Source organism: Loxodonta africana, chromosome 16 (assembly GCF_030014295.1).
Source record: "Loxodonta africana isolate mLoxAfr1 chromosome 16, mLoxAfr1.hap2, whole genome shotgun sequence".
NCBI lineage: Eukaryota > Metazoa > Chordata > Mammalia > Proboscidea > Elephantidae > Loxodonta > Loxodonta africana.
Genome location: NC_087357.1, coordinates 1,905,484 through 1,924,531, shown reverse-complemented (window position 1 = coordinate 1,924,531; position 19,048 = coordinate 1,905,484). Strand labels below are relative to the sequence as shown.

Sequence of the window (19,048 nt, the reverse complement as noted above, 5' to 3'; positions counted from 1 at the left end):
AAATAGAAAGAAAAGAGAAATTCCTCAACATAATAAAAGGCATCTATACAAAACCAACAGCCAACATCATTCTTAACAAAGAGAAGCTGGAAGCTTCTGAGAATGGGAACAAGACAAAGATGCCCTTTATCATCGCTCCTATTGCACATTGTATGCTGGAAATCTTAGCTAGAGCAATCAGTCAAGAAAACAAATAAAGAGCATCCAAGCTGGTTAAGGAAGAAGCAAACTATCTGTATTCACAGATGATTTGATACTATACATACAGAACCACAAAGATTCCACAAGAATACTACTGGAACTAATAGACCATTCAGTAGATTATCAGGATACAAGATCAACACACAAAAATCATTTGGTTTCTGTTATGGGTTGAATTGTGTTCCCCTAAAATGTGTGTCGACTTGGCAAGGCCATGATTCCCAGTAGTACATGGATGTCCTCCATTTTGTGATTTGATGTAATTTTCCTGTGTTGTAAATATTATCCCTATGATATTAATGAGGCAGATTAGAAGCAGCTATGTTAATAAGGCAGGACACAATCTACAGTATTGGGTTGTATCTCTAGTCAATGCCTTTTGAGATATAAAAGACAGAAGAGACCAGAAAGGAGAGGGACCCCCTATCACCAAGAAAGAAGAGCCAGGAACAGAACGGGTACATAGGACTTGCAGTCCCTGAGATTAGAAGCTCTTAGACCAGGGGAAGATTGATGACAAGGACCTTCCCCCAGAGCTGACAGAGACAGAAAGCCTTCCCCTAGAGCTGGCACCATGAATTTGGACTTCTAGCCACCTAAACTGTGAGAGAATAAATTTCTCTTTGTAAAAGCCATCCACTTGTATTTCTGTTATGGCAGCACTAGATAACAAAGATTTCTATACACCAACAAGGAAAACTTCAAAAAGGAAATCAGGAAAAAAGTTCCATTTATAAAGTCCCCCCAAAAATAAAATACTTAGGAATAAATCTAAAAGACCTATACAAAGAAAACTACAAAACAATACTGCAAGAAACTCAAAGAGATCTGCATAAATGGAAAAATGTACCATGTTCATGAATAGGAAGACTCAACATTGTGAAAATGTCAGTTCTACCCAAAGTGATCTAAAGATATAATGTAATCCCAATCCAAAAACCAACAGCATTCTTTAACAAGATGGAAAAACTGATCACCAACTTTATATGGAAAGTAAAGAGGCCTGGGGTTAGCAAATAATTATTGAAAAAAAAGAACAAAATAGGAGACCTCACACTACCTGATCTTATAACCTACTGTGTAGCAACAGTAGTCAAAACAGCCTGATACTAGTACCACAAGGGATACATATCCCAGTGGAAAAGAATCAAGAACACAGACCTAAATCCATCCAACTATGGTCAGCTGTTCTTTAACAAAAGACCAAAATCCATTAAATGGGGGGAAAACAATCTTTTTTAACAAATGATGCTGGCAAAACTGGATGTCCACCTATAAAAAAATGAAACAGTACCAATATCTCACACCATACACAAAAACTAACTCAAAAAAGATCAAAGACCTAAATATAAAACTTAAAATAAAGATCATGGAAGGAAAAAAAAAATAGGGACAATGTTAGGGCCCCTAATTCATGGCAAAAATAGAATGCAAGTCATAACTAACAAATGCACAAACACCAGAAGATAAACTAGATAATCAGGAGCTCCTAAACATGAAACACTTATGCTCATCAAAAGATTTCACAAAAAGAGTAAAAAGAGAACCTACATATTGGGGAAAAAAAATTTGCTAGGACATTTCCAACAATGGTCTAATCTCCAAAATCTATGTCACTGTTGTTACGTGCTGTCAAGTTGACTCTGACTCATAGTGACCCTATGCACAACAGAACGAAACACTGTCGGGTCCAGTGCCATCCTTACGATAATTGTTATGCTTGAGCCCACTGTTGCAGCCACTGTATCAATTCGTCTCATTTAAAGTCTTCCTCTTTTCTGTTGACCCTGTACTTTACCAAGCATGATGTTCTTCTCCAGGGACTGATCCCTCCTGACAACATGTCCAAAGTATGTAAAATCTGAAGAATACTTCAATACCTCACAACAAAACACAAATAATCCAATTAAAAATGGGCAAAGGATATGAATAGACACTTCATCAAAGAAGGCATTCAGTCACCTAACAGACACATAAGGAAATACTCGCGATCATTAGCCATTAGAGTAATGCAAATCAAAACTACAATGAGATATGATCTCACCCTGACATTACTGGCATAAAAAAAAAAAGAAAAGAAATGTTGATGAGGTTGTGAGGTGATTGGAACACTTATGCATTGCTGTTGGAAATGTAAAATGTTACAACCAGTATGGGAAATGGAACAATGCTTCCTTAAAAAGCTACAGATAGAAACACCAGGAATCCCACTCCTAAGAATATAGTCAAGAGAAGTAAGAGCTGTCACATGAATAGACATATGCAATCCATGTTCATTGTAGCATTCTTCGCAATAGCAGAAAGATGGAAACAACCTAAGTGTCAATCAACAGATGAAAGGATAAACAAATTATGGTACATACACACAATGGAATATTATGATAAAAAACAATGATGAATTGATGAAACATCTCACAACATGGATAAATCTGGGGGGCATTATGCTAAGTAACATTTAAAAAAAAAACCTGCTGTCACTGAGTTGATCTCAACTCATAGAGACCCTGTAGGACAGAGTGGACCTGTCCCATAGGGTTCCAAGGAGCAGCTGATGGATTCCAACTGCCAACCTTTTTTGGGTAGCAGCTGAGCTCTTAACCTTTGCACCACAAGGGCTCCACTGAAATAATTCAATCACAGACCATTATTTTAAAAAACCGAGAAAATGTTTACACACAGGAAAAAAAAATTGATGGTTAAAAAGAAAGGGAGGAATGGGGAGGGGAACTCACTAACTAAATAGTAGACAAGTGGTAACTTTGGTGAAGGGAAAGATAAAATACAGGGAAGCTTGGCACAACTTGCCAGGACACAGTCATAGAAGCTTCCTAGACATATCCAAACACATTGAGGGACTGACTGACTGGAGCTGAGAACTAGGGACCATGGTCTCGGGGGACCTCTGGGTCAATTGGCATAAAACAGTTCATTAAGAAAATGTTTTACATCCTACTTTGGTGGTTAGCATCTGGGGTCTTAAAAGCTTGTGAGCAGCAGCCATCTATTGGTCCCATTCTATATGGAGCAAAGGAGAATGAAGAAAATCAAAGACACAAGGAAAATATTAGTCCAAAGGACTAATGGACCACATGAACCACAGCCTCCACCAGCCTCAGCTCAGAATTAGATGGTGCCCAGTTACCACCACTGACTGCTCCAACAGGGATCACAATAGAGGGTCCTGGAAAGAGCAGAAAAAAAAATGTAGAACAAAATTCAAATTCACTGAAGACCATAATTAGTGATCTGATAGAAGCTGAAGGAACTCCAGAGTCTGTGGCCCCTGGACACCCTCCTAACTCAGACCCGAAGTCACTCCCAAAGTCCACCTTTCAGCCAAAGAATAACAACAACAAAACAAACAAACAAATCCATTACAGTCAAGTTGATTCTGACTCATGGAGACCCAGTAGGACAGAGTAGAACCGTACCATACGGTTTCCAAGGAGTGGCTGGTAGATTTGAACTGCTGACCTTTTGGTTAGCAGCCACAGCTCTTAACCACTGTGCCACCAATGCCCCAGCCAAAGAACAAAAAACTCTAAAACTCATTGCCATGGAGTTGATTCCGATTCATAGCAATCCTACCCTATCAGACAGTAGAGCTGCCCCATAGGATTTCCAAGGAGCAGCTGGTGGATTCAAACTGCTGACCTTTTGGTTAGCAGCCAGACACTTAACCACTATGGCTACCACGACTCCACCAAAGACAGACCTACAAAACAAACAGTAACACATGTGAAGAATGTGCTTCTAAGTTCAGTAAAGCATATGACATCAAATGGGCAACACTTGCCCAAAAGCAAAGACAAGAAAGCAGGAAGGAACAGGAAAAATGGATAAATGGACACAGGGAACCCGGAGTGGAAAGGGAAAGGGGGAGACAGCTGGCTCACATATTGAGGGGATTACAACCAATGTCACAAAACAATTTGTGTGTATATTTCTGAATGAGAAACTAATTTGCACCATAAACTTTCACCTAAAGCATAATAATAATAAAAAAAAAATAACAGAAAAAAAAAACTTTCATGTAATCTTCTGGTAATAATGAGAATGTTAACTAACTTTCCATTTAAAAGTCTTTCACAGGTATTTTATCATTATCTGCCCTACCAGGTAGTTAGCACAGATGGTAGCATCCTACATCATATATGAGGAGGAAATGGAACCTTAAAAAAATGAAAAAAAAAAATTAAAGTAAAAGATCTGGAGTTAGAAAACAAAAAGGAAAGAACATGTTCAACATTCCTCAAGGGAAAGAGCTTATGAAAAAAATTCAAGCCTAGAGTGGCAATATTGAAGGATTCTATGGGCAAAATATTGAATGATACAGGAAGCATCAAAACAAGATGTAAGGAATGCAAAGAGTTACTCTACCAAAAAGAATTGGTTGACATTCAACTATTTCAGGAGGTAGCAAATGATCAAGGACTGATGTTAGTGAAGGAAGAAGTCTAAACTGCACTGAAGGCTTTGGCAAAAAAACAAGGTTCCAGAAATTGTCAGAATAACAATTGAGTTGCTTCGACAAACAGATGCAATGCTTGAAGCACTCATCTATGCCAAGAAATTTGGAAGACGGCTATCTGGCCAATAGACTGGAAGAGATGCATATTGCTGCCCATTTCAATGAAAGGTAAGGCAATGAAATGCCAAAATTATCGAACAATATCATTATTACCACGTACAAGAAGTGTTGCTGAAGATAAATCAAAAACAGCTACAGCCATACATTGACAGGGAACTGCCAGAAATTCAAGAAGAGGATATGGATTAAGGGATCTCAATTCCAACGTCAGGATCTTCACTGAAAGCAGAGATTACCAGAAAGATGTTTACCTGTGTTTTATTGGCTACACAAATGCATTTGACTGGGTGGATTATAACAAATTATGGATAACATTGCAAAGAGTGGGAATTCTAGAACACTTAATTGTGCTCATGCAGAACCTGTACATAGACCAAGAGGCAGTCATTCAAAAAGAACAAGGGGAAATTAAACCCGTTGCTGTCCAGTCAATTTTAATTCATTGCAATCCTACAGGACAGAGTAGAACTACCCTATAGGGTTTTCAAGCTGTAAATTTTTTTACGGAAGCTAACTGCCACATCTTTCTCCCACCAAGTGACTTGTGGTTTTGAACTACTGACCTTTTGATTAGCAGCCAAGTGCTTAACTATTGAGACACCAGGGCTCCAGAATACATGAAAGTAGTAACAGAAGCAAAAAACTGCGTGCCAATGTTTATTGCAGCACTTTACACAACTGTCAAAAGGTGGAAACAACCAATTTGCCTGTCAACAGATGAACAGATAAACAAATGTGGTATATATACCATGGAATATTACCCAGACCTAAAGAGAAACAGGGCCCTGGTGGTGGCGCAGTGGTTAAGAGTTTGGCTGCTAATCAAAGGGTTGGCAGTTCGAATCCACCAGCTGCTCCTTGGTAACCCTGTGGGGCAGTTCTACTCTGTTCTACAACTCAAAACCTAGTGCCGTCTGTCCTATAGGATTGCTATAAGTCGGAATCAACTCAACACCAATGGGTTTTTGGAGCCCTGGTGGCGTAGTAGTTAAGAGTTCGACTGCTAACCAAAAGGTTGGCAGCTCGAATCCACCAGCCACTCCTTGGAAACCCTGTTGGGCAGTTCTACTATGTCCAATAGGGTCGCAATGAGTTGGAATTCACTTGACGGCAACAGGTTTGGTTTTGGTTTCTGGTGGCTTTACCGCAGGTCTTCAAACTGGTTCATTCCAGTTCTAACCCTGTCTTAGGCTGGGTTCTCTAAAGAAGCAAAACCAGTAAGGCGTATAAATGTATATATAGAGAGAGAGATTTATGTCAAGGAAATGACTCACATGGCTGTAGAGACTGGAATGTCCCAAGTCTATAGGTCAGGCTGGAGAATTCTCCTGATTCATGAAGCCGCAGAAGCTGGCGATCGCAAGATTGGCAGGCATATATCAGGGTTGTTGCTCACAGGCTTCAAAGATTGACGAATCCCAAGATCGGCAGGCAAGATCAAAGATAAGCTGCTTGCTGAAGTCCCAAGAACTGGAGGTCAGAGGAGCAGGAACCAGCTGCAGGATCCAGAGCAAGCAAAAGCCACGAGACTTGCCAGAATGTCTACTTCCAATCTAAGAAGGCCACACACCCAAGGAAACTCCCTTTCAACTGACTGGCTACTCACAGCAGATTTCATCACCGGGGTGATCACGACGTCCTAGGACTGCAAACCACTGAGAATCATGCCACAGCGAAGTTGACACACAGTCTTAACCATCACGAACCCCTACTGAGAAATTTGCATCTCTAACAAGTTCTAAGCTGATACCAATGATTCCATCCCAGGTATTCTGAATTAGAATCTACATTTTAACGAAACCCCCAGGTGATTCTTGTTCTAAAGTGCCTACCGCAATGCACTTAACATTTAAACATCTTGTCATCTGTTAATCTCCTTTAGTGAAGTGTTTATTCCAGTCTTTTGTCCAGTTTTTAAATTTGGGTGTCTGTTTTCTTATTGAGTTTTGTAAGTTCTTTATATGTACTGAGTACAAGTCCTTTCAGATATGATTTGAAGAACAGCTGTTTTTAATTTTGATGAAATTATTTCTTTCTATTGTGCTACCCATTGTGCTTTTGCTATTTTAAGAAATCTTTGCCCAGCCTAGGTCACAAATGATTTTTTCCTATGTTTCTTCTATAAATTTAAAATATTTAAGTTTAAATTTAAGTCTATGATCCATTTTGATTCACTTTTTAATATGTTGTGAGGTATGCTGAAGCTAAATTTTTATTTGCATATCTATTTTTTAGTACCATTTATTGAAAAGACATTTCTTTTCCACTGAGTTGCCTTTCCACCTTTGTCAAATAATGAAAATATCTCATACTTACATAGTTACCATTACCAATGTTCTTTCCTCTCTGTATACTCTTATTTCCATCTTGTATCATATACATGTGACTATATTTCTTATGCTTTATTCTGTTCCATCGCTTTGTTTTTTCTTTATGCCAAGACCACGCTTTTTTATAACTCTTTAAATCATGGATTGTTAGACCCTTGTTCTTCTTTTTCTGATTTATTTTGGCTACTCTATATTCTTTGTACATTGATATGAATTACAAAATCAGTTTCTCAATTTCTAAAAAAAAAATCTTGATATTTTATAGAGATTAAATTGAATCTATAAATCTATTTCTGGTGAATTAACATCTTAGCAATATTGTGATCAATCATGAACAAGGTCTTTGAAAACTTCTAACAAACATGTTTTATAGTTTTCATTGTGCAGGTCATTCAGATTTACCCTGTATATTCATTTCTTTATGTCATGCAAATGATATTTTTAAGTTTCATTTTCTGATTCTTTCTGCTGGTTTATGGATATGAAATATATTGAACTTGTACTATGCAAACTTACACTCACTAGTTCTAGTAGCTTTTCCATAAATTTCATCAAATATTCTAAATAGATGATCTTGTCACGTGTAAAAAAAGGACAGTAAAGACAGTTCTACTTCCCCTTTTAAGTCTGAAAGTCTTTTATTTTGCCTGACTGCACTGATCAAAATGTCCAATAAATTGTGGAATAAAAATCGTGAGAAAGTGGCCATCCTTCTCTTACTTCTGATCTTAGAAACCATTCAGTCTGTCTTTAAACATGATATTAGGCACACGGTTCTTGCAGAGAGCATTTGTAAGGTTAAGCTAATTCTCTTCTATTACTAAAGAAAGTTTTTGCCAAGAACAGACATTTGGTTTTATTAAATGCTTTTTTTTTTTTCCTGCATATATTGAGAAAAAAAAAAAGCTGAGGCTGCCCTGGCAAGCATGTGGAGGGACCCTGGGGGATAGATCCAAACAGACAGGGAGACTCCATGGAGTGTCCTGCTCAGATGCCAGCTGAGCCCATCTTGGGATCAACAACCGCAGTTATCACGTGGAGCTAAAGAATCACTTAGTCAAGCCCTGCCTAAATCCTTGACTCACAAAAATCATAACCATAATCTCCATTTATGTGTTTAAAAATAGCTTTCAAGGTTAAGATTGGCTCCTGGAACCACTGAAGCAATGGATGGTTAACCTCAGTGGTGAGAGCACTAGGAACATCAGAAACAACTGGGCATGAAAAGATGCATTGCAAAATATTTTAGGGCATTATCTGGTATCATGTGTTTTCTCAAGATTTAGTCCTGATGTTTTATCTTCTGTATAGATAGTTTTACTTAGGACTATATTCTCTTTTTTTTTTTCATGGAAATAACCTGTTAAGCTATTGTGGTGTGATGGAACACTTTTCTGTGGTCTTTCTTGCCATGGTCTTGTAACTTCCACCCCAGTGATTGGGTGGGACTGTGCAAATAGGGGAATCATGGCCCACCAAGGGGATTGGTCAGTTTTGCCATCCTGTTAGTTTTAAAAGAAAGCCAGTTCCAGAGCAAGGAGAGGACATTACTACCACCAAGGAAGAAGGGCCAAGAGCAGAGTGCATCCTTTGGACCTGGAATCCCTGCACTGAGAAGCTCCTGGAACCAGGAGACTGAGAGGGAATGAGCTGTAACACTGAAGGCAGCAAGAATGGATGGCATAGAAACAGCAGCAGGAGAGACTGGCAGGAGATAGTGCAGTGGGCCTCTTAGTCCATGGAGCCAGAAAGCTGAGTGCCTTGGGAAGGAGGCTTGTGGGCAGAGTAGGGTGTCTCTGGGCACTTGGTAGAGCCCAATTTGTTGACCCACCAAGCTAGAGGTGAGTGTCTTCATGCCAAGGCTTAGTGGTGGGGTGGGGTGCCTTGGGCCGCTTATCAGCAGAGCTAAAAGAGCTTTGTAACACTTGCCCAAGCAGGGGAGAAGCCGAGCGGCCAGAGAGAGGCATGCCTGCTGGCACAGCTGGAAAGAGGCTGTCCTAATGGAAGAACTGTGTCCAGAGCATTCTGGAACCTGAATTGTAGCCTGCTTTTTTTTTATTTCCCTATAGTGTTGCTATGAGTTGGAATCTACTGAACGGCAATGGGTTTTTTATTTCCCTAATAAACCCCATAATCGTGAGTATCGTCTGTGAGTTGTGTGTGCAATTTCAGTGAACTATCGAACCCAGCAGAGAAGTAGAGAATGCTGTGGGAGAGACAGGTGATGTCAGAATTGGTAAAGGCGGAGGAGGACAGAGCAGGCATGTCTGACCTTTGCCTCATAGGAATCAGCCTTGGGCTGTTGATCTCTATTGTCCTGTCCCCTTGTGACATTAGAGAAGGTCAGAAGACATACTTGCCACATAATTTTTACAGCTATAACTGTGATATTTTTTCCAAAAGTAGAAAGACTGCTTTAAGCCACTGCCTGTCCGTGGGTTGATTACATCATGTGAGGGAAGGCTGGCTAAGAATGAATATGGCTATAGTAGAATATGTCAATGAATTGTATTCATGGAAATTCAGTCATCATCTAAAAAGACTTTACCAAAAATATTTTTTTTTAGTGTCTCCACTGGCTTTCCCCTTTATCCAGCCATGATCTCTAATGAAATGTACAGTTTATTAGCATTGGTCTCATTATTCTCTACAAAGATCCTGTACTTGCTTATCCTCTATATTTTATTTGCCCTGTTTTACTTTCTTCAGATACTTTCCCCTTTTGTTCATTGGAATGTCTTCCCCTATCCTTCCCCGTGACCTGACTCACCCGATCTGTCTTCCACTAGCACCTGTGGGCCTTGAGCAAGTCCCTTCCACTGTTGAAGTCTAAGGGTATTTAGGGTGCCTTAGAAAATTCTAGGGAGACTGTTAAATGAGCAGAAGATTCCCACATTCTGCCCACAGTGTAACTGCGTCTGCTGCTCTGGCATTGAGTCAGGAGGCAGCACTTCAAATAGGAGCTTTATGTGGTCTGGGAAGGGAGTCCTGACCCCTTCTGAGAAACACTGTCTCAGTGGGGGCGGTGACCACCTCCCCTCTCAGTCTCCTTCCTCTAAATCACACTCTCTGTCATTTGTGTAAAACAGATTCAGAAATATATATTCCTCAGTGATTTTTTTTTTTTAAGGATTGTAAAACTATCACCCTGAAGGTTTAGTTACAGACTACTGTGCTGCAAACTTCTAGTTACTAATTATCCTACTAATTACTAGTTTCCTTCTCTTTCTGATGTCTGGAGGCTTCATGTTATGTACATTTTTCTTTCCTAGTTATATACTACATAACAAGTAGTTTGTTAAGCACTTTATATGAATTATCTCACAACATAACCAGTGAAGCAGCTACTATTCCTAGCTGTGTTTCACAAATGAGAAATAGCGATAAACTGAAGCATGATCACTAAGTTGTCTTTGAGCCTACAGAAGGAAAGTGGCTGGCTAGGACCTAAATTCATTCACACATGTGACAATTATTTCTGTTTCCAAGGTAACACTCTAGATGTAGAGGTAGCAGGGAAAAAGAAAAAATCTGTACCCTCGAGAATACATGAACATACTAAAATACTACTACTAAAAGAATATTTCAGCAAAATCATACTATGTGTTAACAAGTGACAAGGAGTATGAAAGGAAAAAAAATATTAGGAATGGTTGGTTTTAAGGGAGAAAATCAACCAGGTGAACACTACTTACCAGATATTAAACTAACTGTAAGGCCACAGAGATAAAGATACGGTGATATTGGTGAAAAGATAGACAAATAGGCCAATGAAACAGAAAAGAAAGCCCAGAAAGAAACTGGGTTTCCTGGGAAATTGGATATAGGGCTTGCCATTAGTTGCGGGAAGAGCAGGTTAGATGGGAGTGATTGGCAATCTAGGCTTTCGCTATCAAAGTACCTCAAAACAACTCCAGCCTGGGCCCTATAACCAATTTCAAAATCACTTCCACATTTTTAAGTATTTGCGAGAGCAACACTCCCGTATCACACACTGCCTTAGTTTCTCAGGGCTGTCATTTGAAAAATGTGTATGTTACCGTCTCTCCAGGTCTCACTTGCCGTGACACTGAGGAGTCGGCTGAAAGCGACAGAAGGAAACTACTCCATCGGCCAAGCAGAGGAGCTGCCTGAAACCTGCAGCAACAAAAGGGCACCTCGATACACAGGCACAGGGGTTTATTTAGGGGAAAGAAACAGGGTAGGGGTGGGCTCTTCTTCAAAGAGTGTTCAGGGCTTGTCCAGGGCTGTGCTCCATCAGGATTGGTGGACAGCCCCTGTAATGATGATGACGTCATCAGATCCGTGCGGTCACACTGGGCCATCAGTGAGGGAAAATAATGGCTTAGCTCTGCCCATCTGCCATCCAGCAGCTGCCCACCTCACTCACTATCTGGCAGTTTCCTACCTCACTCTCCCCTTTTCTTTTCAAGATTTGAACCCTGTGTAAAGAACAAACCCTGGGCCAGATGGGAACATGAGCTGAAGGTCATTCTTCTGTAACCGCTTCGTGCTGGCTAGGGGCGCTGGCATAGAACTGGCCTCTGACTGTAACCCGATGAGGGGGAGATGGGGCCATATCCCTGTTGTAACAGCATCTGCAGGTGGAACTTTTGGAGCCTGGAAGACACAAACTTTACTAAAAGTTTAAACAAACAAGTCCCGAATGCAAGCAGCAGGAGGACTGCAATGTTATGAACAGAGCTAGTTAACAGTGAGTCACTGAGCCTAGCAGGAAACAAGCGCCAGGTCATACAAAATCAGAAAACAACTACTAATAAGGCTAAAACAACCTGCACGGCCACCAGGGAATGACAATTAACTGGCCAATTGTCTACATTGCTGGTTTTCTCTTGAACAACCACTTTAAACCCTCCAAAAGCTGAGTCTCCCAATTATCGCTGTCTTGCCAATTCTTAACGTTTTACAGAGTTTGTTGGTCCATACTGGGAGTGGGAGCCAGTTTGATGGGAGCGTGATGGATCCACACTCCCTTTCTGGCAATCTTGACTGCAGTGGGGTTTGACATCAACACCGCAAAAGGTCCCTTCCATTTTTCAGCCAGGTCTGCAATGTTCCAGGTCTTGACATATATCCAGCTACTGGACTGCAAAACCTGGAGAGGGACTTTGGGTTGTGGAAGAATATGCCACATTGTGTACCTGTGAAGAGAGTCAAGCACCTCCACCACAGAATACAAATATCGTTTAACGGCAACCTGGCCTTGCTCATGCATGTTCTCCAGAGTGTTTTCAAGATCTAACAGGAGGAGGTGACGCCTGTACATAAACTCAAAGGGGCCTACCTTAAGTTCGGTTTGAGGTGCAACTCTAATTCTGAACAGAGTCAAGGGAAGGGCCTTAACCTGAGTAAATTTGGTCTCCTGACAAAGTTTGACCAAATGGGTTTTAATAGCCTGGTTCATTCTTTCTGCTTTTCCACTGGATTGGGGTCTCCACACACTGTGAAGACACCACTTAATCCCCGACTGTCAGGCTACAAGTTGTGTGACCTGAGCAATAAAATGTTATCCCTAGTCACTCCCGATTGGGGAAGGCCAGACCTGGGGATGATGTCTTCCAACAGTCTTTTGGCAGCTTTTCAGTTCTGCATGGGAATGCTTCAACTCAATTTGAAAAGAGGTCTACAAACACCAGTAAAAAACACCAGTAGATACCTGTAATTACCTGGGGCCTGGGACATCTCAGTGGAGTCTATTTGCCAATGTTCTCCCGGAACATATCCTTGGTACTGGGTCCCCTCTGGCACGGCTAAGAAGGTCTTGAGGTTGTTCTTCTGACAGGTGACACATTGTCTAGTAATGTTTGATCAAAGAAAAAGATAGTAGCCTGCAAATTCTGGCTGACAAGATGTCTCTACCCAATCATACCTTGCTTCCCGCCCATAGTGGGTGGCCTTGTGTAGTTACTTTAAGATGCCGGGAATCCTGCGTTGTGGGATGAATAGCCACCCATCCCTTGTGTAGAAACACTTGTCTTTTTTTTTTTCCTGGAGCTGCCACTGATCAGCCACATAAAGGTCTTTTTCACTGTAATCAGGGTCTTCCATGGCTTGTGGCAAGCTAGAGTGTGAAAAGAGGGCAGCAACTACCACTGGGGTCATTGTTCTTGCTGCTGCTTGGTCTCTAAATTGGTCCTTTGGTTGACTTGGGCCACTGCTGTATTTCCCTGCTGATGCCCCTTGCAGTGTACCACATCCAGAGTGGTGAGGAGTAAGCTGCCTCAAGAAGTTGTAAAATCTGTTGGATTACCTGTTGAATTCAAAAGCCCCCTCTGCTTCCACAAACCCCTATGTGCATGTAAAACTAAAAACATGTACTTTGAGTTCCTGTAAATGGTCACTTGCTTGGACTTGGTCAGCTGCAAAGCCTGGATCATTGTAACCAGCTCAGCTTTTTGGGCCAAGGTTCCGTTGGGGAAAACGTTCATTAGAGGACCTCAGTGTGGCTGACAATTGTGTAGCCCACCCTCTGTTGGCCACACTCTACGAAGCTACTCCCATCCGTGAACATCTCTAAGTTGGTGTCCACTACCGGGTGATCCGGGTGCCTGGCATAGACCAGGTACACGATTTGGACACAGTCATGGTGGATGGGGTCTCTCAGGGGCAGAGTGGAGAGAAGGGTGGCAGGATTTACATCGACAGCATATTGGACCAGCATGATGGGATTATCAACCAGAGAGGCTTGGTATTGAGTTATTTGACTCTGGGCTAACCAATGACTCCATCTCTGTTCCAGTATAGTGAGTACTGATTGAGGGGCATGAACTCAAATAGTTTGGCCTGAGCTAGCTTTTTGGCTGCCATCAGGATCTGTACAGTGGCCGCTACCACTTTAAGGCATGCTGGCCACTCATGGATTATTGAGTCCATAGTTTTGGAGAAGTAAGCCACCAGTTGCCTCCAGGAGCCTAAATTTTGGGTGATGACCGAGTGTGTAGCTTCATTATCAACTAAAAATTGTATAGGTTTTCCCTCCACATTCATTATAACTAGAGGTTCGGGTGGAGGTCCTGACCCTGGTCCACCCTAGTCAGAGTCTTCTTCCAGCGTGAAGACTGTCATTTGAGTTACTCGTTGCCCACTTTTTTTCTTGGGACACTCTCTTTTCCAGTGGCCCTCTTCTTTACAATATGCACACTGGTTCCTTCCCAGTGGGGGCTGGAATTGGGCCCCACTAGGGCCGTGGGTCTTCTCCTTTTGAGGGGGGACCTAGCATGTACTGCTGCTGCTAGTAGGGCAAACTGGCACTTTCTGCCTTTGTCTTCCCTGTTGTCATAGGCCTTGAATGCATCTCAACGAATACTCAATGGTTTCTGCCCCCTCTATCTTAATGAAGTTTTTTCCAGTGTCCAGGGCATATTGTCCTCTGGATCCTGCTCAGTATATTGCCTAAAGACTCTATAAATCCTTTCCAGGAAAGCTGAAGGATCCTCTTCTTTATGCTGTTTAATTTTGTATAACTTACTCCAATTTAAGAGCTTAGGTAAGCCATTTTTAAGACCTACTAAGAGGTTTTTTTTTTAAGAGGCAGTTCCAATAATGAGTGAGCATACTGTAGTCTGCCCTGTGATTGTGATCCCAGCAGGTGTCTCAAAGGTGTCATCAAATGCATCTCCAGTTGGCTGAGTGTCACGTCATCCCTGGGCTCCCCTCAGGCCCTATCTAGGACCACCCGCTTCTCCTCTGAGGAGAGGAGGATACTTAAGAGAGATTGACAGTCTGCCCATGTGGGATCAAAAGAGTTAAAGATGGTAGTAAACAGTTCATACATTTTTATTAGGTCCTCGAAATATCCCGGGGTGTAATTCTTCCAGTTAGTCAGGTCCACTGTACTAAAGGGAACATGAACCCAAACTAGGCCCTCACCTGCCCCTGGAGTTTGGTGGAAGAGATACTGGCCCGAGGCTGGCCCTCCCTGTTGGCTCTGTCCTGGCTCCGCGGCACCCTGGGCAGTATTTGTCCCTTAATAAGGTGTTCCCCCTCATATGTGGTGGTGACGGGAAAATCTCCAGGACATTTAAATGGCCCTGCTTTCCTGTTTGGTTCCCCACCCTCCCCCACAGGGTCATTGAGAAGGGGGGCAGGAACATACTCCCTGCCCCCTCCCACTAGCCTGCTCCTTTTTGCCCTAGCTTTTCCTCCCCCGCTGGTGCAGGTCCAGAGGAGAGCCTTGCACGCAGGCTGCTGGGAGACAGGGGAGCAGCTGAGGCAGAAGTGGGAAAAGGAGGGTAAGGTGAGTGGGCCATGGCAGCTCCAAGGGGTTGAAATTGTCATCTGCCACTAGCACTGGTGGCGGCGTGGTGGTCTTTTCCTTTTGTACACAGATTTTACAATCTTTCTGAGTTTTCTTATCATTATGCAGTGACATGGAGGCTTCCACACAGTGTTTTTCACCCCACTTACCATGTCTTGTGCAATGTAAATCTAGCTGAAGGATGGCGTTGCAGCCCAGTGATCTGTTACTGACCACTTTTCTTGGTCCCCTAGACAATACTGGAGCCAGACAATATTACATAAGAAAATTGATTTCTCCTTTTTCATAGGATTATAGCTGAATTTATTCCAGTTCTTTAAAGTACACCTTAAGGGTGAACACTCCGAATGCTTTTAGTATTACCAATGTTCTTACTCCTACACACTCTCATGAAGACAGACAAAGATCACCGGTTCCAGAAAATTATGCTCAGTAAAAAAAAAAAAAATCAATTTCAAAGGATTTCATAGTGTGTAATTACATTTATGTAACACTTTTGAATTGACAAAAAATATAGAAATAGAGAATAGATTAGTCATTGCCAGGGCTTGGGGTGGGGGGATTTGAAGGGGAGTGTGACTGTAAAAGGCAACATGAGGAATTTTGTGATGATGGAAATGTTCTGTATTTGGTGTGTTTTATATTTTGTGTCAACATCCTGACTGAGACATGTAACACAACTTTGCAAGATTTTACTACTGGGAAAACGAAATCAAAGATCTCTATATTATTTTTTTTGACTATATATCAACAGTGATGTCAAAATAAAATGTTTAATTAAAAATAAATTCCATTGTAAGTAACACAGCGAGAATTTTTTAATCATAAGCGTGTAGCAGCTTTGGATTTTTTTCCTCAGGGTATTTTATGAATGAGCACTCATCTTTGCTCCTTGTTGTTTTTCTGATCAGACATGGTGTTAATTCTCAGGAGAAAGTGAAGAGCGGGAAGACTATCCAGCAGAATCAATAAGCTGGCCACATTTTTGTCTTCTTAATTAGAACTTTGGCACTGGGTTTTATTTTGTTAATTAGAACTTTGTAGTTTGGATTCCTTTTGCTCTTCACATTACATTCTTTTGTAATGTGAAGAGTTGTGCGATGTTCCATTGATGTGTGTCAGTTATTAAGTCTGTGTCTGTCAGCTCCAAATCTACACTTGTATCAGCTCCTTTATGAGGCTGGGGCTGGGAGTATGCACACCATTATTTTTGCTTTGCTTGCTGGTTCCTTACTAGTCTTCAGTAACTGCCCCTCCCTACCTCCAAAAGAGAAAGAAAACCTAACCCATTGACGTCAAGTTGATTCCAAGACATAACGGCCCTACAGGACAGGCTAGGGCTGCCCAATAGGGTTTCCTAGCCTATAATTTTTATGGAAGTCGATTGTCACATCTTTCTGGCATACAGTGGCTGGTGGTTTTGAACTGCCAACCTTTTGCTTATCAGCCAAGTGTTTTACCATTGTGCCACCAGGGCTCTATTTTTCACCCACGGGGGAGATACAGGCAGGTTGTTTGAAGGCTAGTGGTGGGCATGGACCTGCTTTTCTGTGTTTGCTTTATGTTCTTGCGAATATGGCCATAGCAATGCTTATCACCCCAACAGTGACAGTTTATTAGGTCCCAGTAGTTGAATCACATTGAATCAAGATTTCCAACATGTGGTGAGCTGAACCAGAGCATTGTGTTGCCTAGATGGCAATGGCACACCTAGCTGTTGGCCCCTCCTTAGAAGTAGAAAGTCTTTAAGAGTTTCTGCTATGAACCATAAGTTCTAACAATTCCAGTCCTTTTCTTGTGTTCCCCCACCCCTAGTGGTCTGCTTCTTATTTCTTTTTTTCTTCTTCAATATCTAGTTAACAGTTCATTACAATGAATTCTTTATTTTAAAATAAATAGAGTGGTTTTCATTTCCTGACTGTGCCCTGACTGGAACAAAGTTACACCTATATTTGAATTCAAGATGAACTCTACATGGCACACCAAATTGTTCTTTTGATTGTCTCACTGTCTGAGAAGCACACTATTGACCCTTTGTATTAGTACTGATAGTTGAGAGTCACCCACACCTAAGTGCCATGAGGAACTGAACAAAAACTGATCTTACCCTTAAATTTGAGTTCTTCAGTCCTCACTAGCCATTTTGTTTTTCCTAATTAGCTTCTTGATAGTCCCCCTCACATCCTTGTTCTTCAAGGTGTAGATGAGGGGGTTGAGAGTGGGGGTCACCACAGTATAGAAAAAACTCAGGAATTTACCTCCTTTCTGGGAAAAACGGCTTTGGGGCTGCATGTACACTGTGGTGACACTACAGGAGAAGAGGAAGACAACCAGGTGAGAAGAGCATGTGCGGAAGGACTTTCTCCTTCCTTCTTGGGACTGGATGGCCAGCACTGCCCAGGCACTATGGCTGTAGGAGACAAGGATGAGCAGTAGCAGCACCATCAGGACGATGACCCCAATCACTGATATCTGAAGTTCACTGATGCGTGTGTCTCCACAGGCTAGGCAGATCAATGCAGGAACTTCACACACAGTCATCCACTTGGTGGTGATGGCAGAAGGGCAGCTTCATTGTGGTGGGGGAATGTACCAAGGAGCCAAAAATCCCACTCGCCAAGACCAGGAGTGCCAGCTTCTGACACACCTTTGGGTTCATAATGACCACATAGTGCAGGGGCCAACACACTGCTATGTAGCGGTCAAAAGCCATGACCAACAGCAGGACACACTCAGCAGTACCCAATCCCAGGAAGATGTAGAGTTGAGCTGCACATCCCAGGTAGCTGATGGTCTTGTCTGGGCCCCAGAGGTTGATCAGCATCTGAGGAATGCAGCTGGTGGTGAAGCAAAGGTCTAGGAAGGAGAGCTGGGTGAGGAGGAAGTACATGGGAGTGTGGAGGTGAGAGTCAAGATGGGACAAAACTATGATGGTGATGTTGCCCACTAGGGTGACGATGTAAAAGATGGATGCAACCACAAAGAGAATAATTTCCAGCCTGGGGTTATCTGAGAAGCCCAGAAGGATAAAGCCATCTGGGGTGGTGTCATTGGCCATGTCCATGCAGGTCCACCTGAAATTGGAAAGAGCAACACCTCAGGGATTAAGCAAGAACAGTGTTTTTGATTTTGGTAAAATCTCATGTCATATCTTACTATTTTCTCTAACATTTTACTGACAATTATGTCACATCTGTCTTTTCGTAGATATTCTTACTTATTCATTTCTTCCCCCAAGTGTCTGTTTGTCATATTGTGGGGACTTGCATGTTGCTGTGATGCTGGAAGCTATGTCACAGGTATTCAGATACCAGCAGGGTCACCCATGGAGGACAGGTTTCCGCTGAGCTTCCAGACTAAGACAGACTAGGAAGAAGGACCCAGCAGTCTACTTCTAAAAAGCATTAGCCAGTGAAAACCTTAAGAAGAGCAGCGGAACATTGTCTGATATAGTGCTGGAAGATGTGCCCCCCAGCTTGGAAGGCACTCAAAAAATGACCAGGGAAGAGCTGCCTCCTCAAAGTAGAGTTGACTTTTATGACGAGGATGGAGGAAGCTTTCAGTACCTTCATTTGCTGATGTGGCACGACTCAAAATGAGAAGAAACAGCTGCAAACATCCATTAATAATCAGAAGCTGGAATGTAAA

General features: G+C 42.0%; 1 pseudogene; it reads right to left on the bottom strand.

Annotated features, from left to right (window-relative positions):
* Positions 1-17,454: 17,454 nt before the first annotated feature.
* LOC100660827 (olfactory receptor 2H2-like) lies at positions 17,455-18,611 on the bottom strand (annotated as a pseudogene).
* Between the last annotated feature and the right edge of the window lie 437 nt (positions 18,612-19,048).